Consider the following 11936-nt stretch of genomic DNA (forward strand, 5'->3'; position numbering starts at 1 on the left):
CCAATGATCCTGTCCAGTCGGGTCTGTGTTTTTTTTGCAGGATTCGGTCCAGCTTTCAAATAAAAGATGTGTCTGCATTAGTTCTGGGTAGTAAATTTAGTTTTTCTCGGGTATGCATGAATCCAGGTCCAACTTTTAAACAATAGACGGGTCCAGTCGGTTCTGTTTTGATGTCAGCTGGCCTAAAGTGGAATCACTTTATGGAAAATCATTTGGTGCTCCATTTGATCCTTCTTAGTTTCATATACTGAATGGTATATGGTAAATGCATAGCAAAGTGCATAGTACGCCAGTTGGGACATAACTTCTGTTCTGTCAGAGGGCAACAGTAAAGCAACATCAGTAGCTAAATCTCCACACGTCTGGCACAGGTAGTCAATAAAAATCTGTTTTGCGCTTCATAAAGCAGCACGCGTTTGTAATGTGAGAATGGAAAACTGAAGGCCATCTGATTTTACAGAGGGAAAGCGTGAAAAACTCTGTTACACAGTGAGTCAGACGCCACATGGCTATAATGTCAGTGATCTTGACCTTAAAGTTTAACATGCAGTTACACCTTTAAGCCACGAGTGGCCAGTGTTGCTCATCGAGCTGAGGCGGTGAAAACAAGACAGACAGAGGCAACTTTGCCTGATTTTGATTTTACTCACACGCATGACTGCTAAGTAAATTGATAGCACTCATAAAATGAAGTGAGGAAGTAACCATCATTCTCAAGCATATATCTGCTAATGACACTAATGAAATGTAACATTAGCCATTCAACCTTTAACACGCTTAAACTGCTACATGTGTGACCCAATCTCTTAATACTTTTACATGTTGTTATTCTTAACATATGAAAGTAATATGATACGTATCACTTTAGTATGAAAATATACATACGGATTTGATTCCAATTAATTCCCAGATGCCATTTTGTGGGTTTCCCACATGTGATTTGTAGGGAAACATCTGTATACAATACATTAGAAGAAACCTAATGCCTACTGTACTGAGGGAAATAATCTGTGATGGATTGTTTATTTTTAGCCATCTTTAAGAAATGGACAAATATTGACACATGGTTCCATTTAGGTAATGTGACCACGATAGAAAGAGAGGTGATTTAAATGTTAAAATTGTGAGAGCACCTACCAACACTATTAGTCCAAAACAAAATCATAGCTGCGGAAAGTTATTGTATACCAAAATCCACTGAGGAGCAAGATTAGAAAATGAAACGTTTTATAGAGTTTGACAGGATTTGGAATGAAGAGAACTGAAATGCTGTACTTAAGACTCTTTTCTTAAACCACATAATTGTGCAATAATTTCACAAACACACATATTACTAGCAGGTGCATATAATGAAGAAAATAACTATACCATTTTCATAGACAAACCATTTTAAGTGTAACAGGCATGCTTTCAGTGCTGTGCTTTTATAGGATGTTCAAGTTAAGTCGTTTAAAGGGGCCATGACATGAAAATCTGACTTTTTCCTTGTTGTGTCCCAAGTGCTTCTATCAACCTAGAAAATGTGAAAAAGATCAACCCAGTAACTTAGTTTTGGTAACTCATTCTCTACCAGCACATGAAAAAACAGGTTGTTGAAATTTGGCTCTCCTTATGATGTCATAAGGAGCACCAATTATAATACTACCACCACTTAATCTGCACCATCCAACCACAGCACTGCCATTTAGTGCAGAGAAAAAGAGAGAGAGAAAATAATTCACAGCACAGAATTGAGTTTCAATTGCAACAAACCACCATCATTGTGATCAGTGTTTGAATTTCATCAGCTCATTTGCATTTTAAAGGACACACCCAAAACGGCACATTTTTACACACACCTACAAAGTGGCAATTTTAACATGTTATAATAAATTATCTATGCACTGAAAAAATGATTCATTCAATTTACTCAATTTTTTTAAGGTAAGCGATTGCAATCAATTCATTTAAGCTACATTTAAACAAAAAAAATTTTGTTGAACTTAATCAATTTTATTTAGTTACCCTAGTATAAAAAAGTGTAGTAAATTCAACCCTATTTAATTATTTAATTATGACTGATGAAAAATTATTAACTGAATTTACTAAATTTTTTTAAGGTAAGTGGTTGCAATCAATTCATTTTAGCTACATTTAAACAAACACATTTCATTGACTAACTTTCAACATTTTAAGGAAATTGTTTGCAATCACTAACCTTAAAAAACAATAAAAATGACCCTTAAATGGCTTTGCAAATACACAAAGTAGTAAGTTTAATGTTATTTTTTTTAATGTCAGCAAATGTAGTGCATGTTCAATAACAATTTCTTTGTGTGTACAAGTGTTTAAAACAAGTGCTCACTGCACATTCACGAAATATAAAATAAAAAAACACAGGTGGAAAGAGGCCACATTGTTTGTGAATCAATAAAACAACAATATTAAAACGGCACAAAAGTCAAAAACAGTAGTGCTGACTTCACACACACTTTTTACAGACAACAGTTATGAATCATTAAAAGCATTATTAAAATGTTTAAAACTACTGATTCCCAGGTCTTAAATGAAAAACAGAGTAGACTGTGACATCTGGACTAACATTTCATGCTGAGCATGCACATACATGTCTGCTGCAAAATTTCAGTATTAAAAGTTTTTCAGTCCTTGAATTTTTGGGGAGAGCTTTAGAATCCATCTGCATAATGAATTTCTAAAAATTCATACACAGCAAAATCACTGGTGTTAAAATAACACCCACAGTGTCAAATTTAACACCGGCAAAGTGTGTATATGTGTCCACACTACACTGTGTTAATTTAGTCAAAAGTGTAGTGTTAATTTAACAACACCCATAATATGTTAATTTAACACTCAATATTGTTAAATTTGACACTTTGTTCAACACTATTCATTGTTGTTTCCACACTACACTGGTGTTGGCACAGAAATACAGTGTTAAAAATTAACACTCCTAATTTAAGGTCAACACCAGTGTAATGTGAATTCAACAATGTTAAGTGTTAAAATACTGAGTAATAGCCACTTTTGTTGCTAATGGGTTGTTTCTATAAAAGAAAAATGACAAGAAATATTGCAAAACCTCTTTTTATTAAAGTAAATCACATTTAATATTTACATTGATACACACAATACTTTGCATTTAACACTGCTTATTTAAATACCTCAGCTACAATTAGAAACAAAATACAGTATGGAATAATGAAAGTTATCTTATACCACAGCGCAGTGACATGAAAACCACTTATTATAAGGTCTTTAATAAATCAAATGAAATCAAAATTAACCTCCCTACTCAAAACATGAACATTAAAATACACTGCAATTACCTTACTGGCAGGCAGAAATGTTATCCTTCACAATACTAAAGATTTTTCCATAACAAAACAGACATTTCAATTCAAAAAACGTTTCATTTTTCTTAAATACGTTCCAACCTGGTATTTAGTTCTGTAGTTGTTTTACTCATGATGTAGTGGGAGGCTGCATCAGTGGTCATCATCATGCAGGGAATGGCTTTTTGGTCCAGAATGATGCAAAAACTCTGGATGCAACTTCTGTTCCCAACGCAGAGCAGGCAGGGCTGTGCTGATCCATCCACCTCAAAGCATGGATTGATGCTCATCACCTAAGAGTGTTTTAAAAGAGTGTATTTGATGAATGTATTTGATGTGTATTTATGAACTTGTATGCATTTACATGGGGTGAACAATGCAAGCAAACTAACTGCTGAATAAATAACTAGAACAAAACACCAAAAAACTTACACAGCACAATCAGAAGCTTCAGTTGCACATTGACCCTCTCCAGTCTTTCTTCCTTTCACAAATGAAGGCAAGAGGTGAATGAGCCAGGGAAGAGCTGCCACATAACTGTCCCGTCCTAGCAAAACAGAATTTAAACACCATGAGTATACAGTTCAACTTTAAAACCGTAAAAGTAGCAAACCCATTTACACTTACCATATTTAAACTCCTGTTGACCAGACAGAGGGTCATCCATATCTTCATCAGGATGTAGTCTGCAATTATCCTTTAATTGTTGTATGTTGGCTATTTTGCAATACATCACCTCAGCATATTTCTGCAGATTTTCAAAGACAAAAAGGGTCAAGAAAATACCAAAAAGGGTGCAGTTTTAACCGTTATTTGAATCAAAATCATCTCAGTATAATCATGTTAGAGACAGTGTACAGTACTTAAGTACTGTATGTACTCACATAACTAGTTGGTAAGCTCTTATCCTCCAAACTGGGTTAAGAAATAACAGTTCCAGAATTCATGGGTATGCCGTATTCAAATATAGTCTGGTAGGGTCCTATCACAAAAAAATGACAATAAAGACTCTGAAAACTCAACATTCTTTTCATATTAAATACAGCACTCAAGACAATATGAATCTTCAATTATACATTTTCAAAATAGTAATCAATTTGATTGCTATTTAATATGATATCAATAGCAAAACGATGTATGAGAAGATAATATATTTTTATTAAAGTTGGCAGCAGGTCATGTGACTTTCTTGCCTGATTAATAACCATAATATGTACAAAACTGCATATACTAAAAAGATTGGTTAACTGTTCAGTTATGTCAAATAAAATGATTTATATGTATAAATATATAAACTTACCTTCTGTAATGAATTTATATAAGTATTAGCAGTCGTTTCTCATTGGAAGTCATCCATGTCAGGTCTTCTTTAATAAACTGCCCTTAAAAACAGCATCTCTTCTGAATGATTTGAAGCACTCAGTGTGTACTTTTACCAAACTAGCATCTATAATGACAGGAAAACAAATGTTCGCCATACACGTTTTACACTTTGGTATGTATTTGCTATTTGCATCTGTCTGACATCTAGTGCCACGAAAAGCTTACAACACACAATGCATCCAATCTGTGCATACATATTCTGAGGTAAAATGAATTGTTGGTTTGGCGATATTTTCCCTGTTTGCATACATCTTAAAAAAAACACATGACGATGCGGTTGCGGTTTTCTCCATGTTTTTCAGTAATTTGAATAATTAACCGACATCCGTGCACTCACGTGCATGTAAACGACCTCGTTAACTCACGGTATCTAGCCTATATGATTACCTCATAACGAGCATCATATGGTGAATAAACGAGCTTTCATTTAACTTAATTTCATACCTTCAATTTGTAGTGCATGTCGCGTTTTATCATGGTTCAATTATTTCATTCATTCATATCTCCTGTTAATATTATACTTCTTGGTTAAAACTTTTAGCTAGCAGTTTAACTTTATACCAAACTAACAAGGGAACAACGTAACACAAGGTAGTTCTGAAGAAACTGAACCAAATAACGAACAAAGGGGAAATAAAATGAGACAAATATCTTATTTAGGTTTTTTGGCATATGGCTGCGTAGAGTCAGACAGAGAAATAACAGTTTAATTTAACTAAACCAAGTGAATATTATAAGATTTACCTGCTCTCTTCAGTCCTCCTTAAAAAGAAAATGGCGGTAAAATCCCTGACAGGAAATGTTTAGTGGAGGCGTGGCTTGATTTACACCGCTCAGAGTGAAATCTGATAACACCCTTGTTTTACACTGACACTGTCGTGGATATAACACTGGCCTAGCAATGGCAGTGTTATTTTATTACCAGATAGTGTTAAAACAGCATCAACACTGTGTATTTAACACCATCCCTGAAAATTTAACACTGGTGATTTTGCTGTGTAGTAGTATTTTAGTTCTTTGGGGTACGCCAAATTAAGCACATAGATTGTACCCAGCATCAATGCAGGCTTGTGCCACAGATTAACGCGGCTAAAGAATCATCACTCCAACAACGATTCCAATATCGTCATAGTCGCCAAGAACACCTTCTTTCTTTTTGATTACACATATGCCCATTATGATGTTTTCCTTTCAATAAGTCATTTGGTTGACTGTACTACATTTAAATAAAAATAAGCTGTTATTAGAGATTGTTCTGATTCATAACACTTTGACAAGTCTACAAGGGTAATTACAAAAACTATGACACCCTTGTATACCCCATATATTATACAGTGCCCTCTATAAATATTGGGACAGAGTGCACACTCTTAGAGGGTATTCACAAATTCCAATTTGTCTTTAGGATTTAGGAATTACAGTCGTTTAAATGGGCCAAACCTAATGGGACAGTTGATTTAAAATATTAATGTAAAGAAACGGCTATTCTGTCCATCAAATTTTTATGAGATTCAAAGCAGCCGAGTGTTACATTCTCCCTGCCCTCAAATCCGTGGCGGAAGAAAGTAGTTCCCAAACAAAGAGGCTTTTAAAATAACTCCGTTGTTGTTTTCTAGTTTTTGTTTTTCAAACTTGTGCCGTCGAACTTCTGTATAAAAGCAATATCGCTCTCGGAGTCGTGTGGTATTTGTTTACGTTATATCGTAACGGCTGTGATTGCCTCCGACACTCGGCCTGGAGGAGCTCTCTTATAAACGGCGTATTTTAAGTTTATAAAAGTATTCAATGTTATAAAAGGTGCTGTATTACATGAAATATTACTTACTGTGAAAATAGACCGACTGAGCAAAACTCCAGGGCTGAAATATCCCAACTTCAGATCGACCGTAAACCTGACTGGAAACTTCTTGTAGTACCAGGGAAAAATGTACATTTGCGCGCATGCGCAAAGAACCAACCTATTTTTTTAAACTGAATTTAATTAATTGACATGACTTGGATTTAAGAGACATGCAATTTGCTTAAAACCTATTAATATATATTAATTAAAATCAAAAACTTAAATTAAATAGTTAAAACTAGCTAAATTGAATTATGCTTCATTTAATTGGGGCCATAATCATTTTTTTTTCAGTTTGAGCTAAAACTTTACATATGTGTCCTGGGGACTAGGTCGAGCATCGCATTAAACGACTCGATCGGTACTCAATCTTTCTATAAACTTTTGTCATCATAGGGCTCCTGAATGCAGGTGCAATTTGAGACAATTTTGACACAGTGCGAGCATTTTTACAAGGCAAAGTTTCAAATTTGCAGGTTGCACACAAGCAACAGGTTGTAAAAATACTGTAATTTTTTTACAGTTTATTTTCTATGAGGCTGCACTCCAGTCCTAACATGCAGTGTGATGCGTCTTTACATCCCCATCAAACAGCGTATACAACATATCCTGGTATCGGCCGATCATAACGACAAGAAATCAGTACTCGCCATCGCTTGCAAAAATCCTGATTGCCATCCCTACCCTAAGGATCTGTTTTGTACCTTTACAAGTATATGAAACATAATACAATGTTGTACTTTTTGGAGTACATGTACCTTAAGGTTCTATTGTGTACCTTTAAAGGTACAGTTAACTAAAAATGAACTGGAACAAAATTGCTCCTTAAGTTACACAATAGGTCCTTAGTAGGGATGTAACGATTAAATCGCGTCTCCCATTAAAATTGATTCTGAATCGCAAGGCTGCGATTCTTTGTTTCATGCACAGCTTGTGTGTGTACTACAGCATTTGGTCAGTAGGAAGTCCTTATCAATCTAAAATCATTATGAGTCAGAGTCGTTTATAACGTGCATTTAGAAAAGCAACACTCGTTAAATAAAAATCATTCAAAATAATCTTTATTATCATAAAAATACCTGAAACAATTTGGCGATATAAATATTCCTGTAGACATTTCTTGGAATAGCGTTTGTAATGCTGCTACTTCTGTGGCACAAAGGGAGTTTCTGCATGAGAGCGCCCCCTGGCGTTCGGATGTGCCGGGATTTCACAGTAATTCATTAAAATTAATTCATTGAGAAAACGCACATTTGCACGATTAATCGTTACATCCCTAGTCCTTAGGATATAATATTGTACCCCAAAGGTACAATCTATGAAACCTCTATGATTACGAGCCAGTGAACCAGTTTTAGTGCTATTTAGCATCGTTTGTTTTTAGAGTGTATATGCACTCTCTGTTTGATGCTAAGCCCTCAAACATTGTGTTCATCCACGTGGATCATTGGATCCTTGATTCCAAATCCAATTATGTATCCGATACAGCTTATTTTGTCACTTAAATTATCATTAGTAAGAAAGATTTTCCCGCTGTAGGGAAGAATTTAATGGAACAAAGCACTGTTGCTGCTCTGATTTTGCACTGATCTTCACACTTCACTGCATTGTAAAGGATGTATTGGACATTCATTAAATATCAAAAAGGGAGAAAAAACATTATTTTCAAAGACACCATACTACTGGGGTATAAATATAAATTCTGGACTGTGAGCCAACAAATATTTGACAATAAATAGTGGCAAACCCTTAATTATAAGAAAAAACAATTGTCCCAAAGGTCCACTTAAAGGTCCACTGTGTAGATCAGGTGTCTTCAACCCTGCTCCTGGTGAGCTACCATCCTGCAGACTTCAGGTCCAACACACCTGTCTGTAATTATCAAGCAAACCTGAACGGCTTGATTAGTTGGTTCACCTGTGTTTGATTGGGGTTGCAGCTAAAATCTGCAGGATGGTAACTCACGAGGAGCAGGGTTGGAGAACCCTGGTGTAGATCTGTAGTGGGATCTAGTGGTGAGATTGTGAATTGTGACCAATGGTTCAGTCCACATCTCACCCCACCCCTTGTATTATGGGACAGTCTCGACTGTTACACCAGAAATAGGAAGAACAGTGGTGAACTCCTCCCATACATCATCTGATTACTCTTTCGCAAGGACTTCTGGGTTGGTAAAGTGTGTGGGCTTCACCGAAGACCGCATCAAGGGTGCAAAGGGGGCGCTGATAAATATGACAGATGGGACACCCTACAGAGTCATAGACTAAAGGCCCGGGTATACTTTTTTTCCGCGTCCGCGTCCGGCTCGCGCGCGCACGCGACCGCGCCCGTGCAGCTTTCCGAGTATAGTCCCCGCAGCTACACGCGGATGGGCGCGTTCAACACTATACGCAATACAAATGATTTCTTTTTCAAATTATTAGTCTAACAGGCTGTCAGGGCATCACTGATTTGGAGACATTTACAGTACATTAAAACATTAGGATAGGTGAAGAAAAGTACCTGATCCACCATTGCAAACACAGTTAAGAACAAACAACAAGACAACAAAGAACAGGAATCAAACACACATGCTCCACAGCTTTCTGTTCTTGGAAGAAGTAAAAGTTAAAGAAGAAAAACGATAGTGTGTGTGCAAATGCTGTCTATTTCCTTTGTATAATTGTTTATAGTGGAGTGTCCTGTCTAAATATTTTCATGCGCATGCGCTGTCGTACGCGGACTGTACGCGCACTGTCCGCGCGGTCTCAAATTTTGGGCTGCCGCGGACCCTCCTGATGACGAAAATGACGTCATGCGACGGCTCGCATACGCGGACGTCCCTAGTATACTTTCGGCTTAAGCGAGCACGTGCGATTTAAGGCTACGAGACCGAATGTGTGCCATTTGGGACAGGACCAATGAAGTGCTCTATAGAGCAGTTTGTCCAGTTTGGGCTACTGTAGAAACATGGCTGCAACTTCCATTTAGGGTGACCCGCGGTGTATGTAGATAAAAATGTACTGTACTTTTGTTTTCTGGACTGGGGAAATAAAATAGGCTGTAAGTCGGACTTTTTCCTTCAGTGAGCATAAAATTGAGGTGTCAGACTTGCAGTTTTCTCAGTTTCCCAAATATGAATCCAGTTGTAGTCCCAGTACACCAACCCCACCTTCTACTACAGAGAAATCCAACTCAATAAGCAGAACTTGGGTTAAGAGAACGTCTCGGTTACGTATGTAACCCTCGTTCCCTGAAGGAAGGGAACGGAGACGTCACGTCGTGACCGACGAATTGGGAACCGCTTCGCGGGTGACCTATCTACTTCGAGAACTATCAAAAACGCCAATGAACTTGGCATGCAGGTATTTGCATAATGCCGGCGCCGCCCCGCCAGGTGCGTATATAAGGCACAGGTGCATAATACCAAATCAGCTATATTATTGCTGAGAAGCCGAGCAACAGTGCCCGGCCTGAACAGCAATGGAACAGCAAACTGTGGCGACGGGACGTGACGTCTCCGTTCCCTTCCTTCAGGGAACGAGGGTTACATACGTAACCGAGACGTTCCCTTTCAGTCGGTCACTACGACGTCACGTCGTGACCGACGAATTGGGAATCCCTACCAAAACGCCACTGCAGCTGAACCCTTCCAGTGCCTGCAAAAGCCCTCCGCCCTCCACATAAGGGGCGGAACCTAAGGCGAAATGCAGAAGGCCGGTCACTACCTGTTCCTTAACCCACGATAGTGAAGCAGCGAACTGGGAGAAGCGTCTAAACTGAGCGGAGCTAGAACACTGCGGAAGCCATCCCCTAAGAAGGTTAAATGGATGACATAAAAATATATGAAACAGCCGACAGGTTGCTCAATAAAGTCTCTGAACAATACATGGTATGCAGAGCAGGCTCTGCTAAGGAAAAACGTGGAGGATTAGAACCCCACGGACTATACACACAAATGAACCCCACGTAGGGGACAAATGTGGACGCCTAGCCTACACAGGTTTACAGAGAATACATCAGTGATAGGTTGACAGCGGATGCTCCGCAACACCAGCTATCAGGGCGGTGGAGGAGAGGCAAAAACAGTTTTTTAGACGTTTTTGCCCCGATGGCCTTCCATAATGGTGCAAATGTGCAGCACCAAAATAGAGGCTCCAAGCCGACACACGAGCCGACCCTCGGCATTCTTAACTAGTTAGTAGAAAGAACCCGAGTGGAAACCGGTTCGACACGAACACTATAGAATCTTGTGAACGTATTAGGTGTCGCCCAGCCTGCAGCTCTACAAATATCTGTTAGCGAGGAACCGCGAGCCAGTGCCCAAGATGATGCCACACTGCGTGTAGAGTGGGCACGTAAATTAAATGGACAAGGCACATTCTGCTTTTGATATGCAAGGGCTATAGTATCCACAATCCAATGGGACATCCTCTGCTTGGTGACAGCTTTTCCTTTCTGCTGACCACCGTAACAAACAAAGAGCTGGTCTGAGGTCCTGAAACTTTGCGTCCTGTCTATATACACACGTAGTGCACGAACAGGGCATAACAAAGCCATGGCTGGTTCTGCCTCCTCCAAAGGCAGTGCTTGGAGATTCACCACTTGATCTCTAAAAGGAGTGGTGGGAACTTTGGGCACAAAGCCGGGCCGGGGTCTCAGTGTTACGCTGGATGCAGCCGGCCCGAACTGAAGGCACGATTCATCGACCGAAAATGCATGAATATCCCCTATCCTCTTAACAGAAGCCAAAGCAAGGAGAGTTAATGTTTTCATTGTAAGAAATTTAACACTCACACTATGCAGAGGCTCAAATGGGGCTTCCTGGAGTGATTTCAGCACCAAGGACAAGTCCCAAGGAGGAATAGAGGGGGGACGCGAAGGATTCAGTCTTCGAGCGCCTCTGAGAAATCTAATGACTAGGTCGTGCTGACCCACTGTTCTACCGTTTACGGGTGAATGGTGAGCTGATATCGCAGCGATATCGACTTTAATAGTGGATGGTGACAGCCTATTCTCCAAACGACGCTGGAGATATAAAAGCACAACACTAATCGGGCATTCTCGGGGGTTTTCACTTCGGGAAGAACACCAGTCGACAAACAGGTTCCATTTAAGCGCGTAAGCCTGTCTCGTAGACGGCGCTCGCGCAGCAGCAATAGTGTTAGATACCTCTTGCGGTAAATCACTCATATCCTCCGTGCCCCGTCCAGAGACCACACATGGAGGTTCCACAGGTCGGGGCGCGGGTGCCATAATGTGCCCTCTTGTTGAGAAAGAAGGTCCTTCCTCAGGGGAATCTTCCACGGAGGGGCTGTCGCGAGGAGAGAGAGTTCTGGAAACCAACTCCTGGTTGTCCAATACGGTGCCACCAACAGCACGCTCTCCTCGTCCTCCCG

General features: G+C 39.2%; 1 long non-coding RNA gene across 1 annotated transcript; it reads right to left on the reverse strand.

Annotated features, from left to right (window-relative positions):
* Positions 1 to 2855: 2855 nt before the first annotated feature.
* On the reverse strand, positions 2856 to 5731 carry LOC129421296 (uncharacterized). Its single transcript, XR_012371705.1, has 6 exons — positions 5463 to 5731; positions 4636 to 4782; positions 4220 to 4317; positions 3963 to 4083; positions 3768 to 3882; positions 2856 to 3628 (listed from the first exon to the last, which is right to left on the reverse strand). It is a non-coding gene; the product is annotated as an uncharacterized lncRNA (long non-coding RNA).
* Positions 5732 to 11936: the final 6205 nt, after the last annotated feature.

This window comes from Misgurnus anguillicaudatus, chromosome 10, assembly GCF_027580225.2.
Source record: "Misgurnus anguillicaudatus chromosome 10, ASM2758022v2, whole genome shotgun sequence".
NCBI lineage: Eukaryota > Metazoa > Chordata > Actinopteri > Cypriniformes > Cobitidae > Misgurnus > Misgurnus anguillicaudatus.